The sequence below is a fragment of the Lissotriton helveticus genome, chromosome 7 (assembly GCF_964261635.1).
Source record: "Lissotriton helveticus chromosome 7, aLisHel1.1, whole genome shotgun sequence".
Taxonomy (NCBI): domain Eukaryota; kingdom Metazoa; phylum Chordata; class Amphibia; order Caudata; family Salamandridae; genus Lissotriton; species Lissotriton helveticus.
In genome coordinates, this window is record NC_136068.1 from 443995995 (window position 1) to 444018866 (window position 22872).

Here is a 22872-nt window from a genome sequence, read left to right on the forward strand (position 1 = left end):
AAACCAGCTGTTAATAAAAATACAGGTGGCCAAAAGAATGGGGCAAGATATCAATTAATTATTTAGGTTCTCACAGAGGTTATCAAGTGCTATCTCTATTGCTAATTACCTGTATTTCAGGATCTGTGATATATCAAATCCAAAATACTTCTTTTTTCTTTCTGATTTTTATCGCCACCGTTGTTGTTTGGCGTATGGATCTTTTCAAGGATGCGCCATCTGATATCAGACGGAGAGTGTTTAAATTCAGAAAAGTGGTTGACTAGCGGAGCTATCAATTTACGTGTTTTTATGGCGGACCTATGTTCTGTGAGACGTGTTTTTATTGGACGTGAGGTCTCTCCCACATATCCCAAATTGCATGGGCATATAATCAGATATACTATGTTACGTGTATTACACGTCCATAGTTCTTTTGCTTGAATATTGAATTGGTTGAAGGTGAATGACTCTCCTGGTATGATGCCGTCACAAGATTGAGAGGAATCACATCGGGAGGTGCCCCTAACTTGGTTAATGCCATATATTGATTTTTGTATGAATGGGGTTTTGGTAGTCGCTGCAGTGTAACGTGAGCGGACCTCAAGATCTTTTAAATTTTTATCACGACGATGTGCAAACATGGGTTTGCTTAGTTTGGTTTGAGATGAATCCTCATTTAAAAGGTGCCAATTAGAATTAATGATTTGTCTGACAGAGGCATCTAGCGTAGAGTGCTTTGTGATGCAGACCAATTCTGGTTCTTCTTGCTTTTTTGGGGGTTTAAGTAGGGCATCTTGGTCATAGAAACGCACTCTTTTATATGCTTCTCTTACAAGGCGGTGGGGATAGCCTCGTTCAAGAAATTTCCGTTTCATTGTAACTGATTGGGTATCATAATCCTTTAGATTTGTGCAGTTTCTTCTGATTCAAAGGAACTGCGAAAAGGGGATGCCATCTTTCTGAGTTCTTGGGTGGTAGCTGGAAAAATGAAACATCCAAATCAGGGGGTCCTTGTTACTCTACATATTGATACCCACGGTGCATCCGTGTGGGACCTATTCGCTTGTTTTATTTAAAGTACCGCTTTAAACTGTTCTGTATTTGTACATTGTCCACCTCTCAATATACTCTTTGTAAACTCTGTTCTAACCTTTTCTCCATCTGATTCTTCTCTAGATACTGGTGTTTTGTTAATATCATTCCATAATGGCCCAAATGCAGACATTCGGTTTCTCCGATGAAGACTTCGCCACACTAGTAGGCACCAGTACGTCTTCAAGTCATAGCTTCACGCCAAATACTCAAAACAACAGCGAGATAGGCAAACTTTCCAACCTAAAGAAAAAACTAATAAGGATAGAAGCCCACGGGGAATTCATGCTCAACTATCTGAAAGCCGGCATAATCCCATTGGGACTAAGATAGGTAAAGGCTTAGGTAAAGGCTGCCCTGCATAGCGCTCTACATTTCGCGCTTTAACATCGCGCTGCATTTTTAATCCTACCTGTTGAATATTTGCTTTTTGGTTTGTTTCTTATCCCCTGATTTTATAGCGGGGTTATCCTTCCCTCATACCTGCACTTTAATCGTGGTGACCACCGCTGTTGTAGCGGGTCCGGGTCCCGGGGTGGAAAAAACAGCGGCCGCCATCTTGGAGTGGTGTTTTGCCGGGAGGGGGGCGGTGACCACGAGCGGACTAGTGCTCTGTGGGTGTGGATGTTCGCCTACATAAGGCGACCGGTTCCAGGCTCTCCCTCGCTTAGGTAAAGGCTGCCCTGCATAGCGCTCTACATTTCGCGCTTTAACATCGCGCTGCATTTTTAATCCTACCTGTTGAATATTTGCTTTTTGGTTTGTTTCTTATCCCCTGATTTTATAGCGGGGTTATCCTTCCCTCATACCTGCACTTTAATCGTGGTGACCACCGCTGTTGTAGCGGGTCCGGGTCCCGGGGTGGAAAAAACAGCGGCCGCCATCTTGGAGTGGTGTTTTGCCGGGAGGGGGGCGGTGACCACGAGCGGACTAGCGCTCTGTGGGTGTGGATGTTCGCCTACATAAAGCTCCCTTGCGAGCGCAGCGGGATCGCGCAGCGGGAGCGCCTACGCAGCGCCGGAGTCACGCCTGAGTCCAGCCCGTCTGCGCCCGTCAGCGTCCCGGAGGCGGACGGGGCTGGACGGTTTCGTGGGGCCGGTTTCGTGGGTTGTATCATTACGGCCATTGTCGTTTTTAACCTTTTAAATATGCTGACCTATTCTTCAGCTGAGCTTTTCGCTCTACGACTCCCTCGAGGAAAATGCGCTCATATTTTCCCTGGTGGTAGGAAACTAAGGAAAGGTTGTCCGTCATGTGCGTGGCGCCTCCCGGCTGTAGTTGAAACCGGGCATGACAATACACCTGTCTCTTTTCAATGTCTCCTCCTTAATACCAGGTCCGTAAATCGCCATTCCATTAATATTTGGAATCTTTTGTATGACTCCAACATTACGTGTCTGTTTCTGACCGAGACCTGGTTGTCCGATTTCTCCGCACCAGACCTGGCAAATGCCATCCCCCCGAATTATATCATCTTTAGGAGGGATAGAACATCGGGCAGAGGTGGTGGAGTTGCTATTATTGTGGAAAAGAGTATCCCCTGCTCTACCTTTCCGGTGGAGAATATGCAGGGATGTGAAGCCCTTGGTTTCACCTTACACCTCTCCCCACTCCAGGCCTGTACTGGGATACTTGTATATAGAACCCCTGGATCAACAGGACCTTTCTTTGACGAACTGCAAGAAGCACTTGCAGTCCCTTGTCTTAGATCTGATCACTGCATTCTTCTTGGAGATCTTAATGTCCATATGGACAATAGCTGCGACCCCGACGCTACAAAACTTATTGACATCACGGCTTCGTTAGGGCTATCTCCCTTTGTGAAAGGCCCTACACACAATAAAGGCCACACCTTAGACCAGGTATTCTCAACGAGACCCATTTCAGTCTGTGCCACACAGCCAGTACTCTGGTCGGATCATTTTTTAATTTCGTTTTCTTTGCCTGTCATTGCCCTTGTTCGGGAGAGAGAAACTGCGGCCATGCGGACTTCACGCCCGTTCCATCTGCTCTCTGGGGACATGCTGTCTGAGGCTCTCATCTCTTTTCCTTGCCCCCTTTTGGGAAGTCTGGAGGAGAATCTTGTTCTCCTACATAAATGGCTTTTAGCAAGATTTGAGACTTTAATCCCCAAAAAAAGATCTAAATTAGGTGAGCGCAGGGCGTCAGCCCCATGGTTCTCCCCTCAGTTGAGGATACAACGTCAGGAGTGTAAAAGGGCTGAGAGGGCCTGGAGGCGGGCTTACGACCCAACTGAGAAATTGAAATTTCGGGCAGCAATTAAAGCCTATCATCATTCTATTTGGGACGAATAAAAGGCCTATTTTGAGCATCGCATTGATGAGGCTGATAATGTCTGCAAAGAAATTTTCAAAGTGGTCCAGGATTTTATCTCTCCTGCTGTCTGTACCCCTAACCACACTCATACGGATGCGTGGATACAACAACTTGCCACCTTCTTTGTCAGTAAGATCACAGCCATCCAGGCCTCTCTTTCCAGTGCGCAATCGGATTTGAGCCTTCTAACGCTACCATGTTCTGTGGAAGACCACGGCCCTTTCCTCTCTGTATTTCCTCCCATGGATCTTAGTACATCTTTGGAGCTCTTGTCCGGCTTGAAATCCGGCTCTCCTTTAGATCCATGTCCGGCTAAATGCTTGGGGAAAGTGGCATCCGCCATTAACATCTTGGTGAACCCCCTGTTGAATACATCTCTGTTGACAGGGGAGGTGCCTCAGGCCTGGAAGCGGGCCATGATTCTACCACTGCTCAAAAAACCCACCTTGGACCCCCTCATACATGCCAATTACAGGCTTATCTCCCTTCTCCCTGCTCTGGCAAAAGTGGCCGAGCGTTATGTGCACAGGATAATTACCAGTTTCATCGAAGGAAACGACCTGTTGCACACCTCGCAGTCCGGCTTCCGTGCCAATTTTAGCACGGAGTCGGCTCTGCTGGAGGTCACTGATGCCATCAGGGAAACACTCGATGTGGGGGGAAAGGCCGTGTTAGTCATGCTTGACTTGTCGGCGGCTTTCGACACCGTTCCTCATGATGTCCTCCTTGTAAGACTCTGGGAGTGTGGTCTTCGGGGAACGGTGTGGAACTGGCTAAAATCATTTCTGGCCGACCGCCGACAAACGATCTGGGCGCCTCCCTTTTCCGCTGATATGGCTCCGCTAGAGGTGGGAGTCCCGCAGGGCTCCATTATTAGCCCTATGCTATTTAACATCTTTATGGCCCCTCTGGCGGAAGTCGCGGAATCCTTCGGCGCCCAGATCGTGTCTTATGCCGATGACACCCAACTCCTGTTCACATGTGACAGGGGTGGGTCATTTAATGGCACAAAGATCAGGGATTGCCTTGGTGCGGTGTTTGAGTGGTTCAGAGGTCATGGCTTAAAATGCAACTCTGATAAGTCAGAGTTGCTTTTTTTCGGTTGCGCACCGGAATATGACTGGAAATCTTGGTGGCCACAGGATATGTTTCCCCCTGACAAGGTTGCTGTTAAGGCAAAAAATCTGGGAGTGATAGTAGATTGTGATTTATCTTTTGGACCTCACATCCTGTCCATTGTTGGGAAATGCTTTGGCATTTTACGGATGTTGAGGAAATTTCTTCCTCTACTATCACTCAACCACAGGAAAACAGTTGTTCAGGCATTAATCGGGTCGCGACTGGATTACGCAAACGCTCTTTTTTTGGGTCTACCGAAATATCTTACGACCCGTTTGCAAGTTGTCCAGAATTCGGCAGCCCGTTCCATCTTTGGACTCCCGAGGAGAGCTGGTGCCACTGCCTTATTGAACACCCTCCATTGGCTACCTATCTCCAAGCGAATCCTTTTTAAATGCCTGACTGTGGCCTTCAAGGCCTTACATGGTATTGGCCCCAAATATATTGGGAAACGTCTTTCCCGGTATGTGCCAAGCAGGACTCTCAGGTCATCTGGTCTGTCTCTGCTTACTGTCCCTACAATTCGGCGTGCACGATTGGGAGGTCGATCTTTTCGCTACCTGACACCCAAGGCATGGAACGAATTACCACTGTCCCTGAGATCGGCCCCCTGTCTTCTTACTTTTAGAAAGGATTTGAAGACATGGCTTTTTAGGAAATAGTCTTTTTATTTCTGCTCTTTTCTGTTGTGTGGTTGCTTTCTATGCTGTCATTCTTTGCCAAAGCGCCGGGATGCTCCTCTGGAGTCGCCGTGCGCTATAAAAGAAATAAAGTAACATAACATAACATAACATAACTAAGAGTCAGGAACATCCCCGGCCTCTTTGTAGATGTGAAAACATTCCTACACAAATGGAGCATGATAGCCAGCAGATGCTCCCGGGACCTTATGATTTTAATCATAGCCACATCTAAAGAACTAGCTTCAGATTTAAAAAAAGAAATAGAAGATCTAGAAGATAAAATAAAGAAATCATCTATAATAGAGGAGGCAGATAAACAACTAGATATTCTAAAGAAGGATATCCTGTCCTTTACCTAACGAAAAGAAAAAATGAGAAATTCATAAAGGATAAGAGATTCTATTCCCTAGAGCGAGCTTATCCTTACCTTGGAGAGAATTTTTACCAAACAGATTACCATCAAGGAGAAACCAACTATAATCCCCAAAAAAGTAACACTTTCTCAGACTCCTCAGATCCTGATTCAGATGGAGATAGCAACTCCAATTATCATGAGCAAGGCCCGTATAACCCCCGTAATGGACGCAGAAACACACGCCAGCCTTTTTTAGGCTACCGCGGTGCCAGACGGGGACGACAGAGAGTAAGATTTCAGTCACAATCGAGAGGCCACTATCAAACCCATCAGTATCCCCAGGAACCTCAACACTATCTAGAGACACGCAACAAACAATATCAAAGACAATGGATGTAATACCCATTTTTAACCTTTCAACACATAATTTAGATACTGCAGCCATGTCTCTCTTAACGAAAGGATTAACATTTGTTCCCCATTCGAATGTAGACCTATTTGAACTACATCGAGATATCCACTCTTTTTCCCGCAAAATAAGATTGAAAAAGTTATTTTTGAATAAGGAAGAAACCGATCAAGATACTAGAGTAAACAACATAGTAGCCTTACCATCCACCTTTACCCCTTCCCTGGACCAAGTGGGCCCAGAAATGGCAATATTTGAAAAAGTGGTCTTAAACAGACTGGAACAAGCTCTACGGTCTGTACCTAAACCTAGATACAACATCTCTAAAGAAGAACACATATCTCTAAACAATCTGAAAAATAATAAATCTATCGTCATTAAGAGCAGTGACAAAGGAGGAGGTATAGTCCTTATGGACTCTACAAACTATGAGACTAACATGCTGAAAATGTTAAATGACCCTTTGTTCTATAAAAAAATTACAATTAACCCTACAGAGAGAGTAGTCAAAACAATTCAAAAGATAACCACCAGGGCTCTAGATACAGGAGTGATCAATAAAAAAGAATATGACTTTTTAAATAAATCAGAAAAAAAGATATCCTGTATCTACGGGGTACCGAAAATACACAAGAACCAACAGGACCCCCTTATCGCCCAATAGTACCAACAATAGGCACCCCTACTGAAGCCATCTCTAAATACTTAGACAATATCTTGAGACCCTACATCCCATTAACACCATCTTACATTAAGGACACAGGGTCCATCATTGCAAAGGTCGAACATCTGATAGAGCGCGCGAGGCCACCCGACCAATAGTTTTCGCCGTTTCCGGCTTCAGGGCCCATATACTTTCAAATCAACCACATACATCGATCGGGTGACTTCACGAGCTCTACCAGGTTGATGTGTGTGTGTTCCCTGCTAATAATTTTCAGTGCACCCGACTTACCATCCACCGATGCGGGTACCTAATGACCACAATGAATCAGGGAGCTAGCTGTAAAGGAAAGGCAGCAAAATGCAAACCCAAACAATAACATTCAAATACTGTTTAAATGACCACGGACAACTGGAAGTTTTAAAATGTTTATCTAAATTCAATATTTTCTTGCAGGAGGTACAGTAAAATAAGGCAATCAATAACCAAGATAACGTAAATTATATAGGCATAAAGAAATAATGACAGGGTAATCATTCAAATGTAATATGAAATGCAGATGGAAAATACTATAAAATCTCAGAAATGTTTAAGCATGGACAGTTTATGCATGAATAACTATGGGAGGGCCTATAAAGAGTAACACGCTTCACTTAAGGTGAATGGGCCTTTGAACAATCTAGGCAATGAAGTTCTAGACCATATCATAAAATTACAGACTGCAATGCAAAATATAATTTCTAACCAGTGAGAAGACATAGGAACAAAACCTTATGGAAAAATATGTAATTGACTTTCAATAGTTGCGGAAAGGCATGGAAAATATAACATATGCAATGATGAACTTTATTAAAGCAAAAGTCAGAAATTCAGAAGGTGCAAGATTTAAAAGAATTTTCAGAGCAATATTTACCTAGAAAGGTGTGGAAACCAAACCCTGGCCACGGGTCAGTTAAGGACAGGAAACCCTCAAGGAAGGATACCCCTCAAAGGACAGCAGGTGCAGAATGGACACCCAGGATAGGACAGGATACCCTCGGAATAGGAATCAGGACAGGACCCTCAGGACAGGACAGCAAACCCTCAGGACAGGACCCTCTTCAGGACAGGACCGGAACCCACAGTTCGGAAGCAACGCCTGCGCTCCACCCGCTCTGCAGCTATCGATCAAGACCCCGATTGGGTCAGCGAACTCCCAGCTAAGTGCTTGCCAGCACTTTAAGGCTCAGTAGAACCTCAGTCTATGGTCAAATTCGGACAGAGTGCTTCGCAGCGCTCTGTATCTTCAGTCACCTATTGAGTGCGTTGGGTCAGTGACAGGTCAGCTAAACCAGACAAGTCGGACGGTTCACTAGGTGAACCCAGGGTAGATATACAGTTTGGGGTCAGTGTACCACCCCCCAATGTTGCAAAGTGTCAGAATCCTTCAATTTGGATTGGTCCTAAGGTAGGATTTGGGTAGCACACCAATCACGACATAGAGTCTCAAGCCTTCATTTGCATAATAGGGTACCGCCTAACTAGATTGGGGTTCTCATGAGAACTGGTGCAGAAATACAATGGCAACTTTAACATTGTTGCTCTGTGAGCACATGTGATTGGTTCAGCCGAGTTTTCGGGTCGTTCTCAGGAGCATCTTGCTCATCACTGCCAACTGGCTGAGTTCCATCATTCAAGGTCTGCTCCGCCTTGGCAGGTCGCGCAGGCGCAGAAGGACCTCCAAAATGGTTCTCGGCACAGACAAACCCCATTCCCCGCGGTACATAAAAAGTAAGCGAAAAACAAATTAATACATAATAATGTCATTATGAAAATACATCACAGGATTTGTACTTTTGACTCATCATCAAGAAATAAAACTATTGCATTAAAATGTTAGCTACATTGACACAGTCACAAGAGCAGTGGCACGAGCAGTACCACATGATAAGCACAGCTATGAATTACGCATGCGCATAACTTTCCCTCCACTTCTGCAGACGCGTCAGGACACGTGAGTGTGGCTGACGCATGCGCAGTAACTAAATACAAGCGGCGGCCATTTTAGGTGACTTGGGTAAATTATTTTAGTAAAACACATGTGCAAGCTTCACTATCTATGTTCAAACTTAACATAAACGTTAGTAAAACATACATTTGTTACCTTATTACACATAAACGAGGTTCTTGACTTCGGCAAGCCGCAAAATATGCGAAGCTTTGCTTCATCAATCCCCTCTTTGATGATATTTACTATCATCACAAATTATAATGGAACCAGATGCCAACTTTCTCTCACACTTTATAAAGTTCTATTTCTTCCAGCAACCGTTCTAACTTTTCTCTCTCAGTCTTAGCAGGGTGAGAAGTCTTCACCTTTTTGTATATCTGATCATTCACTTCCTCTAATTCAATCTCATCCACACTTCGTTTCACTCCTCTTGCATTTACCTCGTGCTTTTTGGTGCGCTTGCGTTATTTACAGCATAAGAAAATGGAAAGTATAATGAGACCTATAATACCAATTGGCATCAGAATTTTGAACAATAAGCTTTTTCCTATGCTAGCAAGCCAATGACATACATTTGAGAGACCATCTACCAGTCTCTTCCAGGCACTATCAACCTCGAGTGGTTTGAGTTCCTTTGCCAAATTAGTAATGTTTTTCACATACCTTTTGATCTGTACACTTTTATCCGGAATATAAGTGCAACAATGTTGCGCCTTCAACATCCGGCAAACTCCGCCCCCTTTCGCTAATAAGGTGTCAAGAGCAAGTCGATTCTGCAAAACCATTGATCTGATCGCAACCATTTCAGTATTGACCAGCAGAAATCCATGAGCTGTTTCAGTAGACAGCACATCTACTATAGTAGACAATTTGCAAATTCTGTGAGTGTTCAGAACCACTCCCACTCCAGGTATCAGTGCACTGAAAATACTACCCATAATTTCACCTATACTTTCTCTTTTACTACGCACTAAGCCATTAGTATCTTCATTGCTTCCAGCTTTCCCATTCACATGGTATATTTTCGGGAAGACAATGCCAAAGTAGCAGCTTCCATACCAGTGATCCGGCAATTTGAAATAAGCCTTGTCCCCACAAATATAATAAATTCCAGGAAACACAGGCTCTGACCCATTTTTGAAACCCCAACCTCCAATTACCTTGTAATTATGTTCGCATTCACTGGAACCAATGAAAACATTATTATAATAGCTAGTCTTCTCGCGGTGAAGACATAGCTTGCCTTTCTTTTCAAAATCCAGCAACAGAGCAGGACCCGCTCCACCAGATGAGGTGCCTTCCATGTTCTCTGCCCACTTTGGCCTTTTCTGACTTTCGTCATTAGCCTTCTTTTGAATTTTAATTCTTCTTTTCTCTGCCATGTTCAGGAACATTTTTTCCTGCTCACGCAAAGAACAAGTCAAGTTATCTCTGTGTGCGTCTGCTATGTCAATGTTACCTATAGTCAGAAAGTAGTCTCCCATATATCTTATGGTGTCACTTTTGGTATGTACAGGATTCAAGTTCCCACGTATAGGAAGTTCAGAAAAGATCACGTCATTGTTAGAGTAATAATACTGTAACGGTCCCCTTTTGTAAAATAAACTAGCTAAAATGCTACAGGAGATTCCATATGTCAATGGCAGGTGATGGTATGTCACGCCTTCAGCCACAGAAGTAGGTAGCTTCATGCAGACATAGCAATCTTCAATTTCCATAGTCTCTACATAGTGTATTAATAAGTTTGCGAAAACATTTAAGTGTGTCTTGTTCTTAACTCCATGATAATGTAGTCCTCCCTCATCTGATGCTTCTAAGTTCTGTTTTGTTTGTCTCAGGGCTCTTTCATGTCGTGCTACACTCTGTGTTGTTAGCTCCTCACTGTCAGTATTTACAACTTCAGTAGGGACAATGTTAGTATCTTTACTTACAGCAAAGGGAATGAAAATTGTTAATCCTATCCAGATAACTATCAGTACTACTACACTACATATACACACCTTGCAACACGTCTTAAAACGGCTGCAACTAGGTCTACCATTCACTGTTGAATCAGACATTTTGGCTCAGAAGGAGTTTCTCGAACCCCTCTTTTTGGCTTTACACAATTAGCTTACTTTGTGCAAATTCACGGTGGTTCGTCTTCTTCTTCAGCTGAGTACTCAGGGACGGGCTCTCCGTCGCTCACGTCAGTTATATCAAGATCTTCAAGTTCTTCCAAAACCAGTGTCCATTCAGGAGACTTGTACTTTTTGTTTTGTCTTTTTATTCGTTCACTCCTTCTTTTGGAAGAGTCTTCTTCTTGCTCTGCTATCCGAGCACTTCTTCTTGCTTCTGCACGTTTTTCTTCCACTGTCTTTATCCTTAGTCTCAATCTTTTTACAAACCTAGGCTCAAGGTTGTTTCTTTTCTTTAGTCTCTTAGTCGGTACTTGGACTTCACTTTCTTCTCTTATTCTCTTGTTCTCTTTATCTTGTGGTAATTCTTCTCCACTTTCTTCTTCTACTTCCCCTATCTGGCTAGTTCCAGGGCTAGCATCAAATTCTTCTGCCTGGTTGCTAATCTGGCCTTGTTCAGGAATATTTTGCTTTTGGCTTTCGATTGTCTTTGTTTCTGTTTCTGTTTCCTGAACCCGTTCTTCTAACCCTCTCTGATCCTGTTCAAGCACTTCGATCTCTTGATTTTCTTCTGCTCGAACTATCACTCCATTTCTAGTCTCTCCTTTATCTGCATCAGGTGTTAGCGGTGGTGTATCGAACACCTGCTCTGTCCCTGTCTGACCTTCTCCTTCCTCAGTTTTGATGTGAATCTCAAGCGGCTGAGGTTCTTCGCCTGTGCCTTGCTTTTCCTGACTAGTCCACTCTCTACCTTCACTAAGTCGCTCTCTTGTTCTGATAGGATCTTCGGTCAGATCAATCATCGGTATCCATTCTTCTGGCCATATGCTTGGCAGCTCGTCTTCAGCTACTCCTGGCTCAGTTTCCTGGACCTCTTCAGCAGGCTGGATTCTTGGCAGTTCGTAGTCAACTACTCCTGGGCCAACGTCTGCTGTTCCTGCAACCTGACTGGTGCTGGGCTGCTCGTTGTCAGTTGCTTCTGGTCTGGCTCCTTCAGGGTCCTCTGCTGGTTGCCCTTCTTCTTCAAATCCTCTGTCTGGTAATACCTTCTGGGTGTGTCCAGCGTGGATCCACTGGGGAACACCTGCGACCTTTACTGCAGTGGTTGTTACCAGGATTACTTGGCGTTTCTTTCCCCACCTTGGTGCCAGACAGCTTGATCGAGTGTGCTTCTTTATTTTGACCCAATCTCCTGGAACCAAGCTGTGGAGAGGAGTCGTTGGATTGAGGATGCCGTCGTCTCCAATCTGGCGAGAGATAGAACGCACTTGATCACCCAATCTTCTGCAGTATTCAAGCACCAAATCATCAGTAATATTCAACAGTTTGCTTCCTGGCACCCATGCTTGTCTCATCACTCTTCCCATAATGATTTCATGGGGACTTAGGCCTGTCTTGCGGTCAGGAACACTTCTCAGTCCCATTAGGACCAGGGGCAGGGCCTTCACCCAGGTCATGCCAGTAGCATTTGTCAGCTTTGCTAGTCTGTTTTTGATAGTTCCATTTACTTGTTCCACTATTCCAGAAGCCTCTGGGTGGTATGCACAATGCAATTTTTGCCTTATTCCGAAGGCCTTACATAATTCAGCCAGTATCTCATTCTGGAAATGTCCACCCTTATCTGATTCAATAATGTATGGTATGCCGAATCTAGGTATCAGTTCTTTTAGTAAACACTTCGCTACTGTCAGAGCGTCACTTTTGGGAGTAGGGTAAGCTTCTACCCATTTTGAAAATACACAAACAATGACAAGGACATATCGCTTTCCTTCACAACGGGGCATGGTGATGAAATCAATCTGTATTTTTATAAAGGGACCCCCTGATCTCCCAATCTTGCTCAGTTCAACCATTGTCCTCTTGCCTGGGTTCATCTGTTGACATGACAGGCACCTCTGGCAGAGGGACTCTGCTACCTTCCTGAATTTTTTACTGTACCAAGTCTGTTGAAATACCAGAATCATGGCATCCCTACCAATGTGTGATCCTTCGTGTATTAATCTTGCCATTGCGCCAAGCAAGTGTCGGGGTAACACAGGCATACCAGTTGGGCCCAAAATCACACCATCCACACGCCTCGGTCTACACCCATCCTCCTTCCATTTCTCTCTTTCTTGCCAAGGAGCCGATTCCTGCCACTCTCTCACTTCATCCCATGTAGGCACTTCTTCAAACACCTGAAGCTGGCAGCTGGTTCCTGGCCCCCCTCGTTTTGGATTTACAATATACCGATCTTTGGCACACCATTGGGCCACTCGATCAGCATAATCGTTTCCCAGTGATACTTTGTCCATGCTCTTTTTATGAGCAGCACATTTTACCACTGCCAGTTCTTTGGGCAACTGGATTGCCTCTAACAGGTCATGAACAACCTTTGCATTCCGAATGGGAGTACCTGAGGAAGTCATGAATTCCCTCTGCAGCCACAATTGGCCAAAGTCATGCACAACTCCATAACAGTACTGACTGTCAGTATACACTGTTATGCGTAAGTCCTTCCCAATTTTGCAAGCTTTTATCATAGCTATTAATTCGGCTACTTGTGCAGACTTGATGTTATATAGGTAACCTGCTTCTTCAATTTTTGTGAAAGAGACTACTGCATAAGCAGCACTCAAGCCTCCGAGTTCATGTCTTAGACAGGAACCATCCACAAATAGTTCTTTATCATGTTCAGGCAATGGCACTTCTTTTATGTCTGGGCGTGGTTTAGTACTGAACTCTGTCAGGTCAATACAATCATGTTCATCATCATCCCCACCTTCTATTTCCAAGGGGTCGGGGAGTAAAGTGGCAGGGTTCAGAATACCGCACCTAACAATGCTTACATTTGCTGCACCCACAAGAATCCTCTCGTATTTAGTCAGCCGACTAGGGGTGAGATACTGTGTTTTAGTTCTGGTCAATAGAATTACCACTCCATGTGAAACATACACGGTCACAGGATGTCCCATGACAATGGACTCACTCTGTTCCAAACTTGCACAGGTAGCAGCTACTGCTTTCAGACAGCCTGGTAACCCAGCAGCTACTGGGTCCAAAGTGGCAGAGAAATAGGCCACAGGCCTTCTGGTCGTGCCATGTTCTTGAGTCAGGACTGACAATGCACAATTATCGCGAGTGTCACAGAATAGGGCAAACTCTTTGGAATAATCTGGCATTCCCAACGCAGGGGCTGTACACAGACAGTTTTTCAGTCTTGTGAAAGCCATTAGGCTTTCATCGTCCCACTCTACAACATCTGGCATTCCTCTCGTGGTCATTTTTATCAAGGGCCTGGCTAATGCTGCAAATCCCAGAATCCACTGCCTGCAGTACCCTAATACACCCAGGAACATTCTGACATCTTTTTGAGTACGGGGCAACTGCATCTTTTGAATTATTCTCACTCTTTCTGATGTGACTTTTCTGACACCCTTTTCTATTTGGTGTCCCAGATATTTCACTGATTTCGCACAGAACTGTAGTTTGTCAGGGGCCACTTTATGCCCTTCTCACACAGATGATTTAAGAGGGCAATGGTGTCAACTACACAGTCCCTATGACTTTTAGACGCCAGTAGAAGGTCGTCTATGTACTGCACTAACACAGAGTTCCCAGGTAAGATCAAAGTCTCTAGACATTTTTTCAAGATCTGATTAAAGATAGAGGGGCTCTCTGTATACCCTTGAGGGACCCGGTTCCAACAATACACGTGACCTTCGAAGGCAAATGAGAAAAGAAATTTGCTGTCGGGGTGCAGGGGTATCGAAAAGAATGCATGACATAAATCAATCACAGTGAACCATTCAGCATCCCAAGGAATCTGGTACAATATCACTGCAGGGTTCGGGACAATAGGGCAGCAAGGAACTACAATTTTGTTAACCTTTCTCAGGTCCTGCACTACCCTATACTTGCCACTAGGCTTTTTGATGCCCATAATCGGTGAGTTGCATGGGCTGCTCATCACTTCCTGTATGATGTCTCCTTCTAATAATTTTTGTATTTCCAGAGTGACACCTGCTTTCACTTCAGCATTCATTCGGTAGGGCCTAGTGTTAGGATATACTGCATTGTCCTTGATGGCTATCTGTATGGGGTCCACATCTTTCATCAACCCCACATCTTTTCCAGTGAAATCCCACACCTCTGGCTTTACGGCTTCCTGGAGTTCTTGGGGCAAGTCCTGCAGGGTCAATCTTTTAATTTCTGAGTCAGGTCTAAGTAACAATAATTTATAAATGCCATCTTCATCTGGGGTCTGTATTTCAACACCTTTTGGTGTGCAAAAGATGGTACAGTTCATTTTGCACAGCAAATCACGACCCAGTAGATTCACTGGACTGGTGTCACAGACGACAAATCTATGCATCTGTTTAAAATTTCCAATTGAAATCTCCATTGGTTCGGTAACAGGAGTACTAATCAATTGATTAGATACACCCACTACTTGGATATTTTCTCCCGAGAGGGGTAGGTTTGGAACGTCCACTGTTCTTACAGTAGAACGGGTAGCGCCAGTGTCCAACAGAAAGGTGACATCATTTCCGTCAACCTTTCCTTCAATATATGGTCCAGACTGGTCTACCGGCAAGGAAGCGCCAAGTACGCACTCCTCGTCCTCCCCTCTCAGGCCCCGTCAGTCCTGATCATTACAAAGGAAGGTATCATTTAGCAGATACTGCGAAGTTGCTGTATTTCTGTTCTCCCCGCTTTCCCAAACCTCTATCTCTTCATCTTCTGCCTGTCTTCCCCTGTATACCTGCTTGGGTGCTCGAGGCACCTGGACTGTTTTTACCTGGGGTTGAGTCTTTCTTGGTCTTTCTTTCTGCGTCTGTGGAGTTAAATCAGGAGTTTTTTCATTAGCATCTACTAATTGGGGACACTCGTTTCGCCAGTGTCCAATTTCGCCGCACTGATGGCAGGGAAATTTCTTCATAGCCTCTTCCCTGCTAAATTTGGGCCGGGGCTTTCCTCCACCCCCTCCCCCAGGACTTTTGTTCTCAGCATTCTTAACCATGTTACTCAATTGTTTTTCCTGCTGTTCTGCGAGCTTCACCTGAGCCCACATCACCTTTTCCTTAAGGGCCTTTTTCTTCTCTGCCATCTCGTCCTCGCAGTACTTAGCGTACCGCAGGACCTCATCCATTTTCTTAGTATGCCAACAGATTTTATTATCTTTTATCCACTGACAAATTTCAGGTCTTAAACCATTTACAAACCTGTAAATAAAGTGCGTCATGTCCTTCAAATCGATGTTATCAATACCACTGTATGTTTTAAATACCTGCAATAACCTCTCATAGAAGGAGTGCACTGTCTCGTCCCTTTCCTGAGTTGTTCTATCTATTTTTGTCCAATCAGTTTCTTTTGCGGGCACCTTTTCTTTCAAATGCTGAATTACCTGCTCATATTTTCGCATGACATCCTTTGATGGCTCCCCAGTTTCCTTGTTTCTGGGGTACTCCTCACTGGGCCAGTCTATGGCTATTTTACACTGGGTCCATAAATCTACTGGAACCACAATGTCAAAAAACCCATCCAGATCTTTCCACAGACATTTCTGTACCTTCACGAACCTCTCCACCTGCCTGTACCAGTCAACTGGTTTCTCTCGTAATTTTGGAAAATCGTTCGTGAAGGACACAATATCCTGCCTAGACCAGGGGACATGCACATATTTCCCTCCTGGAACTTCGCGCATGGGGCATAACTGCTCAGGTTTTTCTACCTCCCTTAAAGCAAACTCAGGAGTCACTTGTCGGGAGCGAACCTCTTCCCTCTTTTTCGCCCACCTGCTTCTCCATCTTTCCACATCTCCCCATTTCTGCAGTACCCCCATTAATTCTTTAATCTGCAACTTCTTCCCTGCCACATTCAGGTGTTCTATATCCTTGTCTGAGAAGTCTGCTCTGTACGGTTTCTGTAAGGGCTTGGATTTTGAGATATCTACCCCCATACTAACTGCTGTTTCGGTCAGTTTTTCATGGAGCACTCTGGTGTTCCTTGTAAAGCTTTTACATATGAACGACAACTCTTCTTCAGAGTAGGTATTCAATCGATCCAACCCCACATTTCCTGCCATTAATTCTTCTATTTCGACCCTCAGCTTGTAGAGGTCTAAAGGTTTTGTTTGCGGAGTCTGTTTCTCTAATTCACGACTCCAACTCTCAATTTCATCCGGAGTTACCAGAGAGACATTCCTAGTACCTGTTGCTGTCTCTAATTTAATTTCTTTTGTATTAAAAGGGTTATGCCTCTGCTGTATTCCCTTTCCAGTCTGTTTGTTGGGCAATTCCAAGAACGCAACTTCAGACTCGCACTCACTGGACTGATCATCTATGATGATCGGTTCCTGTCTCGGGGTTGCCATGACTAGGGTCATAACTGGAGTAATCGGATTTCCCTGACCATTTCCGTATAACGGGACCACCGGTCCAATAGTTACTGGAATAGTCAATGCCTCAGGACTGGTATTTAACTGGGAAATTTTCTGAATTATTTCTGTCCTTTGTCTAGCTAGAGCCTCTTGCTCCCTTTCCACTAGTACCCTTCTTAAAGTTGTGTCATGTAATATCTGTGGGGTCAACGGAGGAGTAAAACTCGGGGCAGTAGGATGCGTTTCACTTGGTCCTCCCCCATAATTTGGTTTCGGGAATAAAGTTCCAGTATTAAAGGACCTGCGCTCTTCCCCATATGGAGGTTGAACAAAAGGCAGTCCTGAATTCGATGGTTTCTCTTCGCTTTCATACAAGGGTCTGGGAAAAAAGATTTTCGTACGTGAATATTTTTCTTCCTGGCTCGCGGGCACTTTGGGATATATATCCCTTGTTTCCGTCGGTTCGGGTTTTTCAGGATAGGGCAATACTTGACCACCCCCTCCCAGTCCCAGGGACCTGTCTTCTTCCTTTAGGAAGTGGCGTCGGGGAACATCTCCTACACTGGAAGGTCGGGTTCCCTCATTGTAAGGTGGCGGACTTCTGGTACAGATGTCATCTATTAGTTCATCATCTGATTCCCCCAGGGCCCCCCAATGCTTACATTTTTCAGTACTTTTCTCACCCGCTCCAATGTTATGACATGCCGGCATCATGGGAAACAGACCCTCAACAATCATGCTCTGCCTCCACTGTTTCATCCTTTTGTCCCTGGACTCCTGTTTCTGCCTGGGGTACCACTTGGTCAAACCCTTGTCCATTCGGGGTCTTTCTCTTTCAAAAGCCTCAATCTCCCATTCCTCTAATGCCTCATACTGCGTTAGTCTCGGTCTGGGATGCAATTCGTTCATCCGAGTCCTTAAATTAAATAGGATCCTACCATTGAAAGTACCATCTAACGGGAAAGCCAATACTCCGTCATCTTTTGTGTATTTCACCCAATTCTCCAACCACACACAGGTATTGTACCCTCTGTCAAACATCATGAATGAGGCAGGAGTATTAGGCGATGGGACAAGAACACCTTCCCTAGATTTAATCGGTTTGTCCGTTTTAAAATAATTTTTCACCTTACTTATAAGGGACATTTTTCTCTTTGTTCCGTACATAATATCGTATCTATTAGTCTTCCACTGATCCCTTTCAAACCCTAGGTGCCTTGGATCAGGTCGAGTTCCTGTAGTCTGCGAGTGCCACATACGACTTCTGCGCTAAACTTTGTTTACAAACTACCTCCAATCAGAACGCGCTTCAGAAATTCGTGCAACCAATGGGTGCGCGACACTAAATAAGCTCCGCCAATGGGTGCGCGGCCCCTTCGTGAGACAGTTCCCACGCTCCGGCGCTCACCCCTCCTTTACAATTCCAGCTCCGCTACCCGCCCGCTGCTTCTACCAATCCCAGCGCGGCACAGAGTGACGTCAGAGGCGCTTCGCGACTGACTCCCTCCCTTCACAAGGTAACGGAAACTTTCTTTCTTTTAAAGTGCTCAGTGCTTGGTTATTTTACAACAAATACACATTCGCCACAGTGCTCAAGTGTCTAGACAGAGAAAGAATTGTTTTACTGCAAGTAAACTACTTCCATTTACTTTTCACTCGCTGCGGGCAGATCTCTTCCGCCTACCCTTCACTCTAGCATCGGTGAACCTGTTATTCCCCTAAACTCATCCACTTCTTTCCGGGATATATTCCGAGTTTTAAGGTTTCTCAGCGGACCCCTCTGCTTTCACGCTAGCTCCGAGGAACCTGCTACTCTTCCGATGTGACCCTTACTAGGTTACGCCACTATGGGAATTTTGCCAATGAACCCCGTTACTGTCATTTATTCACACATGTATTCAGAAAACCCTAGTTAGTGCTTCCCGGTTATCCTAACCTGCACCTAACTTTCCTCGAACCTGTGACCTCAGGACAATGGATTCTATTCACCACTTGCCCTTTCAATTCCCCGGGGAGTTCGGACAACATGAAACTAAACGATTGACAAATGCATGGATTAGTACATATAACAATATAAGAACAAGAATAATAAAAATGCAAAAATTCATGAGTTTCAGCAGCGTATTCACAAGAGAATGATCAGGTCTCTTAGAACAGCCGCTCTTCTAGCAGCATCAGTATAATAGCAGCTTCCGACTCAACTAGTCCAACTAATCCCTGCCTTACTCTCAACTAGTCCCTAACCATCCTCTAGCTACCAGAAAACTGATAGAGCGCGCGAGGCCACCCGACCAATAGTTTTCGCCGTTTCCGGCTTCAGGGCCCATATACTTTCAAATCAACCATATACATCGATCGGGTGACTTCACGAGCTCTACCAGGTTGATGTGTGTGTGTTCCCTGCTAATAATTTTCAGTGCACCCGACTTACCATCCACCGATGCGGGTACCTAATGACCACAATGAATCAGGGAGCTAGCTGTAAAGGAAAGGCAGCAAAATGCAAACCCAAACAATAACATTCAAATACTGTTTAAATGACCACGGACAACTGGAAGTTTTAAAATGTTTATCTAAATTCAATATTTTCTTGCAGGAGGTACAGTAAAATAAGGCAATCAATAACCAAGATAACGTAAATTATATAGGCATAAAGAAATAATGACAGGGTAATCATTCAAATGTAATATGAAATGCAGATGGAAAATACTATAAAATCTCAGAAATGTTTAAGCATGGACAGTTTATGCATGAATAACTATGGGAGGGCCTATAAAGAGTAACACGCTTCACTTAAGGTGAATGGGCCTTTGAACAATCTAGGCAATGAAGTTCTAGACCATATCATAAAATTACAGACTGCAATGCAAAATATAATTTCTAACCAGTGAGAAGACATAGGAACAAAACCTTATGGAAAAATATGTAATTGACTTTCAATAGTTGCGGAAAGGCATGGAAAATATAACATATGCAATGATGAACTTTATTAAAGCAAAAGTCAGAAATTCAGAAGGTGCAAGATTTAAAAGAATTTTCAGAGCAATATTTACCTAGAAAGGTGTGGAAACCAAACCCTGGCCACGGGTCAGTTAAGGACAGGAAACCCTCAAGGAAGGATACCCCTCAAAGGACAGCAGGTGCAGAATGGACACCCAGGATAGGACAGGATACCCTCGGAATAGGAATCAGGACAGGACCCTCAGGACAGGACAGCAAACCCTCAGGACAGGACCCTCTTCAGGACAGGACCGGAACCCACAGTTCGGAAGCAACGCCTGCGCTCCACCCGCTCTGCAGCTATCGATCAAGACCCCGATTGGGTCAGCGAACTCCCAGCTAAGTGCTTGCCAGCACTTTAAGGCTCAGTAGAACCTCAGTCTATGGTCAAATTCGGACAGAGTGCTTCGCAGCGCTCTGTATCTTCAGTCACCTATTGAGTGCGTTGGGTCAGTGACAGGTCAGCTAAACCAGACAAGTCGGACGGTTCACTAGGTGAACCCAGGGTAGATATACAGTTTGGGGTCAGTGTACCACCCCCCAATGTTGCAAAGTGTCAGAATCCTTCAATTTGGATTGGTCCTAAGGTAGGATTTGGGTAGCACACCAATCACGACATAGAGTCTCAAGCCTTCATTTGCATAATAGGGTACCGCCTAACTAGATTGGGGTTCTCATGAGAACTGGTGCAGAAATACAATGGCAACTTTAACATTGTTGCTCTGTGAGCACATGTGATTGGTTCAGCCGAGTTTTCGGGTCGTTCTCAGGAGCATCTTGCTCATCACTGCCAACTGGCTGAGTTCCATCATTCAAGGTCTGCTCCGCCTTGGCAGGTCGCGCAGGCGCAGAAGGACCTCCAAAATGGTTCTCGGCACAGACAAACCCCATTCCCCGCGGTACATAAAAAGTAAGCGAAAAACAAATTAATACATAATAATGTCATTATGAAAATACATCACAGGATTTGTACTTTTGACTCATCATCAAGAAATAAAACTATTGCATTAAAATGTTAGCTACATTGACACAGTCACAAGAGCAGTGGCACGAGCAGTACCACATGATAAGCACAGCTATGAATTACGCATGCGCATAACTTTCCCTCCACTTCTGCAGACGCGTCAGGACACGTGAGTGTGGCTGACGCATGCGCAGTAACTAAATACAAGCGGCGGCCATTTTAGGTGACTTGGGTAAATTATTTTAGTAAAACACATGTGCAAGCTTCACTATCTATGTTCAAACTTAACATAAACGTTAGTAAAACATACATTTGTTACCTTATTACACATAAACGAGGTTCTTGACTTCGGCAAGCCGCAAAATATGCGAAGCTTTGCTTCATCACATCTACCCTTTAATCAGCATAGTGACCTGTTGGTCACCTTGGACGTTGAATCCTTATACAGCAACATTCCCCAAAAAGAAGCAATAGACGCAACTATGTGGTTCATAGACACATATCGTATACCATGTTCCAAGCCATTCATCTTTGAATGTCTCTCCTTGGTCCTTAAAGAGAATGTTTTTCAGTTTGGAGAGCATATGTACCAACAACTAGTCATACTCTACTTTCACCCCTGAGGCGGAAGCCGGGGGCTCTTTAGCGCTCTTGCTCTGTTGTTATTGATTACTAATAACCTGCTCTTAAAAATTGTAAATATTTTAATTGACAGCTTTTAATTTGCCTCTACCTTGGTGCGAGAATCGCGTCGCCCAAGGCTGCTCCCTCACCTGCCTAGATCACAGAGCGCCGCTGTTGTCAGGCGCTAGGCACTGACTTCACTTGAGTCGCCATCTTGGGTAGGGGAAGGCGGGCGGTCTAGATGATCGCTTCTCCCGCCCTCCCAGGATACAAAAGGGTGCATCTCCGCTCACGCGTGGTACTAGTCATACTCTACTTTCACCCCTGAGGCGGAAGCCGGGGGCTCTTTAGCGCTCTTGCTCTGTTGTTATTGATTACTAATAACCTGCTCTTAAAAATTGTAAATATTTTAATTGACAGCTTTTAATTTGCCTCTACCTTGGTGCGAGACTCGCGTCGCCCAAGGCTGCTCCCTCACCTGCCTAGATCACAGAGCGCCGCTGTTGTCAGGCGCTAGGCACTGACTTCACTTGAGTCGCCATCTTGGGTAGGGGAAGGCGGGCGGTCTAGATGATCGCTTCTCCCACCCTCCTCCATCCCCTTACAGTGGATAAAAGCAACAGACCCGCCCGTCCGCGACCGGACGGGACCAGGGGCCACCCCCCCTGATCATTTTGGTACAGAAGGCAGCACACCTATACGGTATGACTCCATTCTACTAAAAAATCTAATGCCACCTATGGAGGATATCTGTTGGCACTCAGTTCATCCTAGCACCACTACTGGTACATGTTCCCACTGTAAGTTTGTATTTACCAGTCAGGAGGGCAAAGTGCACACGGCCAAATCCTATAAAATGTTTCTCCTAAACTGCCGCTCACTAACCAAACATGCAACTCAAATGTCACTTCTCCTAGAGGAAACTAGCCCTGATGCAATATTCTTGACAGAGACGTGGCTTAAAGATGTGTCTGATCCGGACATCACCTCCCTTTTGCAACTGGGATACATACTTCAGAGGGTGGATAGACCGGAGGGTAGAGGAGGAGGCGTGGGCATACTCTTCAAAAACCACTATCATTGTAGGACTAGCCCTGCCACAATATCAAACTGTGAGAGTATGTACTTCACTCTGGATTTTTCTCCAACAGCCACATTCTCTGGCGTCCTAGTCT